The following is a 6000-nucleotide window of genomic DNA, read 5'->3' on the forward strand; positions in this document are numbered from 1 at the left end:
ATTTTTCTTTTTCTTTTTGGCTTATTTCGCTGAGCATGATCCCTTCCAGTGCCATCCATGTTGCTGCAAATTGCATGTGTTTATCTTTTTTGAATGCTGAGTAATATTCCATGGTATATATGTACCACATCTTCTTGATCCAGTCATCTATTTTTGGGCATTTGGGTTGTTTCCAAAGCTTAGCTATTGTAAACAGTGCTGCTATAAACATAGGGGTGCAGGTGTTCTTTGGAATTGATGTTTCTGTGTCCTTTGGGTAAATACCTAGGAGTGGAATTGCTGGATCATATGGAAGCTCTATGTTTAGTAGGTCCAGAAATCTCCACACAGCTTTCCACAGTGGTTGAACCAGTTTGCACTCCCACCAACAGTGCAGAAGAGTTCCTTTTTCTCCACACCCTCGCCAACATTTGTTGTTGCTAGTTTTTTTAATATGTGCCATTCTCACTGGTGTAAGATGGTATCTCATGGTAGTTTTGATTTGCATTTCCCTGATGACAAGTGATGTTGAACATTTTTTCATATGCCTGTTGGCCATTTGCATTTCCTCTTCAGAGAAGTTTCTTTTAAGCTCTTCTGCCCATTTTTTGACTGGATTATTTTCTTTGTTGTTGTTGAGTCTCATCAGCTCTTTGCAGATTTTTGTGATCAGTCCTTTATCATTAGTGTTGGGTGCAAAAATGTTCTCCCAGTTGGTGGGGTTTCTCTTTGTTTTTGTTATTGTCTCTTTTGCTGTGCAAAAGCTCTTTAATTTGATGTAGTCCCAGCTGTTTATCTTTGCCTTCACTATCACTGCTTTGGGTGATGTGTCTGTAAAGATGTCTTTGATGTGCAAATCACGTAGTGTTTCGCCTATATTTCCTTCTATATATTTTATGGTTTCAGGTCTTATGTCTAGTTCTTTAATCCATTTTGAGTTGATTTTTGTGTATGGTGTGAGGTGGTGGTCAAGCTTCATTCTTTTGCATGTAGCGACCCAGTTTTCCCAGCACCATTTATTGAACAAACTTTCTTTGTTCCAATGCATATTCTTTGCTCCTTTGTCAAAGATTAGTTGACCATAAATTTGTGGGTTTATTTCTGGATTTTCTATTCGATTCCATTGGTCTGTATGTCTGTTATTGTTCCAATACCATGCAGTTTTGATGATTATGGCTTTGTAGTATAGTTTGAAGTCTGGGAGTCGGATGCCTCCATTCCCTTCTTTTTTTTTCAGGAGAGCTTTGGCTATTCGGGGTTTTTTGTGATTCCATATGAATTTCATCAATAATTGTTCTATTTCTTTGAAGAATGACATTGAAATTTTGATTGGAATAGCATTGAATCTGTATATTGCTTTTGGAAGGATGGCCATTTTAATAATGTTTATTCTTCCAATCCATGAGCAGGGGATGTCTCTCCATTTCTTTGTGTCTTCTTCTATTTCTTTTAACAGTGTTTTATAGTTTTCTTTGTATAGGTCCTTTACCTCTTTTGTTAGATTTATTCCCAAATATTTGATTTTTTTTGTTTCAATAACAAAAGGGATGGTCTTTTTGATTTCTTCTTCTTCAGATTTATTATTTGTGTATAGGAAGGCTACTGACTTTTGCGTGTTGATTTTGTATCCTGCCACTTTACTGAACTGATTGATGAGTTGAATTAGCTTTTCTGTGGAGTTTTTGGGGTTCTCTATATATAATATCATATCGTCTGCAAATAGTGATAGTTTGACTTCTTCTTTTCCTATTTGGATTCCTTGGATGTCTTTCTCTTGTCTTATTGCCCTGGCTAGGACTTCCAGTATTATATTGAAAAGCAATGGTGAGAGTGGACATCCTTGTCTTGTTCCAGATCTTAATGGAATTGCTTTCAGCTTTTCACCATTGAGAATGATACTGGCTGTTGGCTTGTCATAGATGGCCTTTATGATGTTGAGGTATGTTCCTTGTATCCCAAGAATTTCAAGGGCTTTTATCATGAATGGGTGTTGCACTTTGTCGAAAGCTTTCTCAGCATCTATTGATATTATCATATGGTTTTTATATTTCTTTTTGTTGATGTGTTGGATAACGTTGATTGATTTTCGGATGTTAAACCATCCTTGTGCCCCTGGAATGAATCCAACTTGGTCGTGGTGAATTATCTTATGGATACATTGTTGGATTCTGATAGCTAAAATTTTATTGAGGATTTTTGCATCAGTGTTCATTAGGGAGATTGGCCTGTAGTTTTCCTTTTTTGTGTTGTCCTTGTTCGGTTTTGGTATTAGTGTAATGTTGGCTTCATAAAACGTGTTTGGTATTGTCCCTTCCTTCTCAATTTTTTGGAAGAGTTTGTGAAGGATAGGCACTAATTCGTCTCTGAATGTTTGGTAGAATTCATTTGTAAATCCATCAGGTCCTGGGCTTTTGTTTTTGGGGAGGTTTTTTATTACCATTTCAATTTCGCTAATTGTAATTGGTCTGTTTAGGTGTTCTATTTCTTCTTTATCTAGCTTTGGGTGATTGTAGAGTTGTAGGAATTTGTCCATCTCCTCTAGATTGTTGAACTTGTTTCCATATAAGTGTTCATAGTAGTTACTGATTATTCTTTTGATTTCTGCTGTGTCCGTTGTGATTTCTCCTCTTTCATTGATGATCCTGTTTATTTGTGCTTTCTCCCTTTTTTCCTTTGTGAGCCTGGCTAGGGGTTTGTCTATTTTATTGATTTTTTCAAAGAACCAGCTCTTGGTTTCATTGATCTTTTGGATTGTTTTTTTAGTTTCAATTTCATTTATTTCTGCTTTGGTTTTTATTATTTCTTTTCTTCTACTGGTTTTGGGGTTTTTTTGTTGTTCTTTTTCTAGATCTTTGAGCTTCGAGATTAGGTTGTTTCTTTGCGTTCTTTCTTGTTTCTTGATGTGAGCTTCTATTGCTATATATTTTCCTCTTATTACTGCTTTTGCTGCATCCCATACATTTAGGATATTGGTGTCCTCCTTGTCATTCGATTCAAAGAATTTTTTAATTTCTTCTTTGATCTCCTCATTAGTCCAATGGTCTTCCAGTAGTGTGGTTTTTAATCTCCATGAGGTAGGAAAGTTCCTTGCCTTCTTTTTATGGTTTATTTCTAGTTTGATGCCTTCATGGTCAGAAAAGATGGTTGATATGATTTCAATCTTGGTGTATCTGTTGATGTTTGTCTTGTGCCCCAGTATGTGATCGATCCTGGAGAATGATCCGTGTGCGCTTGAGAAAAATGTGTACTCCGTTTTTTGGGGGTTTAGTGTTCTATAGATGTCTGTTAAGCCCAATTGCTCTAGGTCCTTATTTAGAGCTTTAGTTTCTTTACTTATTTTTTGTCTTGTTGATCTATCCATTGTTGATAGTGGTGTGTTGAAGTCTCCCACTACGTATGTGTTTTCTCTGATGTCTGTTTTCAGAGAGGACAACAGTTGTCTGATATATTTTGGTGCTCCTTCGTTCGGTGAGTATATGTTAATGAGTGTTATTTCTTCTTGAAGTATTGTCCCCTTGATCATAATGTAGTGACCCTTGGGGTCTCTTTTTATCTTTTTGAGTTTGAAATCTGTTTTATCTGATATAAGTATAGCTGTTCCTGCTTTCTTTTTTGGTCCATTTGCTTGTAGGATTGTTTTCCATCCTTTAACTTTGAGCCTATTTTTATCTTTTGTAGCTAAATGTGTTTCCTGGAGACAGCAAAAGGTTGGGTTTTGTTTCTTAATCCAGGCTGCAACTCTGTGTCTTTTTATTGAAGAGTTTAGTCCATTTACATTCAGAGTTATTATTGATATGTTAACATCTGTATTTGCCATTGTGTTTGTCTTTCCTTTGATTTTATTTATTTATTCTTTTAATAACTTTTTTTTTTGGCCTTCTTTCATTGTTATTCGTCCCTCTGAGGTTCTGGCTTTAGGACTCCTTGTAGTATTTTTTGGAGTGGGGGTTTAGTTGCAATGAAATTCCGGAGTTTCTGTTTGTCTGGAAAGGTCCATATTCTTTCTTCAAAGAGGAAGGAGAGCTTTGCGGGATAGAGTATTCTTGGTTGGCATCTGTTTTCTTGGAGTCTGTTGACTATGTCCCTCCACTCTCTCCTTGCCCGTAGTGTTTCTTCGGAGAAGTCTGATGTCAGCCTGATTGGTTTTCCTTTGAATGTTATCTGTTTCTTCCCTCTTGCCAGCTTCATTATTTTTTCCTTGTCCTGGATTCTTGGGAGCTTTACTATTATGTGTCTTGCTGTATTTTTCCTTTCGTCGTGGAAGTTTGGTGTTCTTCTTGCTTCTTGTATATCAATTTTCAGCTCCTTCTTCACATTTGGGAAGTTCTCTTCAATTATCTCTTTGAATATTTTCTCTGTTCCTACATCTCTCTCCTCTCCTTCTGGTATTCCTATAACTCTTATATTTCCTTTCCTCATGGAGTCAGACTGGCTTTCATTTAGATTTGATTTCCTGTGCTCCTCCATGGTTGTCCTGCTTGGATGGTGGCCACTAAATGTCTGGTGCCAAGCCAATAGTACTTTTGTGCATTGCTTTGTCTTTTTTGCCTGGAAGCCCTAAAATACTATCTTTTAGATCCCAGGGTTGATAGTTCTATAATTTCTATTTCTAGAAAATTTCCTCAGATTTTATTTTTATATTAGCTGTTACATATTTTGATTTTCTTCTGTATGAGCTTCAATTAATAAAACTCATCATTCCTTCTTTTCTTGCTTTCTATTTCCATGAATTATTTTCTCATGTAGATATAGATATATCCAAAGACAATATATAACTATTATATATAATCTGAGAGACATTATATATTGATACATTTGAATCTATATCTACACTTTTCTATCTATTGATATGAAGCTGATAAGATACATTCCAGGGGAGATGTCTAATAGCATTTGGATGTATGAGAGGCAGATCTAGTCAGTAAAGTAATTTTGGAAGTCATCAGATATATAGTAAGTGATGCCAGTAACTGAAGAGATTGAGAGACCTAGAGAAAATAGAAAATGAGACTATTTAAGATATAGAAAATCCCCAAGGAATACCAAAATCTATTCTATGTGCCAAGGACATGACACAGTGCAAGGTTCACAAAGAAGTAGAAGAGAAGGGAAATGAAAACCCAGTAGGTTTGGGATAGTCTGGGATAAAGAGAAGACAGCTCTGTGCTTTCAAAATGGGACTGGTCGAAAGTGTGTGGCCAAGTGGTTCCTCTGATCACATCACATCCAAATCTTGATTCATATTATTCAAGAAAATAAAATTCCTTTTGAGCACTGACCTAAGACACTTTCACTTTCTCAGCATTTTCATAACTGCCCCTCCCCAATTCTGGAAAATGAAATCAATTCTTACATGCATATATTTTTAATCAAGAAGTCAGTCTAAGTTGCAGACAAAAGCACAAACAGATTTTTGAACTTCACCACAAATGCTAAACAGCAAGAAAAAAAAAAAAACAAAAAAACAAGCTGATTTCTGATATTCTGTAGCAGAAAGAGAGGAGGCAGATTTATATTTATGTTCTCTACACTTTTTATTGCTTTCGCTGATTCTTTTTTTTTTTCTCTCTTCCTATTTTTTTCTCTCTGTGAGTTGAAATTCAATTTAAAGCACAGTAAGGATGAATGAAACATTGGACTCAGTGAGTGCACCACCAACATAGTCCGGGTTCTCAATGACCAATTTTTCACAATGTTTGAAGGGAGTGAAATATTAGTATTCATCTCACATTGGAAGTAAGCCGAAAAGGCACAGTTACACTTTTCAGTCTGCTTGTTTTTTATTTGAAGTGTAAACTCTCAAACTGTAGTGATAGTGAGGAATACAAAATGCACAGAACAGAAACTGGATTGTGTTTTCTGTTAAATGCATGATCTATGCACTAGGCATCTACCTAAAATGTTTGACTTAGACTTCAGAGTACCATCCATTTTAATTGGTTGATTGATATTCACAAAAGATGCTGGTATCCAAAACAGATATTATATGGAGGGAAGTGGGTGAGGGAGAAAGTGTTCCTT

This window comes from Talpa europaea (genome assembly GCF_964194135.1).
Source record: "Talpa europaea genome assembly, chromosome: 3".
Classification (NCBI taxonomy): Eukaryota; Metazoa; Chordata; class Mammalia; order Eulipotyphla; family Talpidae; genus Talpa; species Talpa europaea.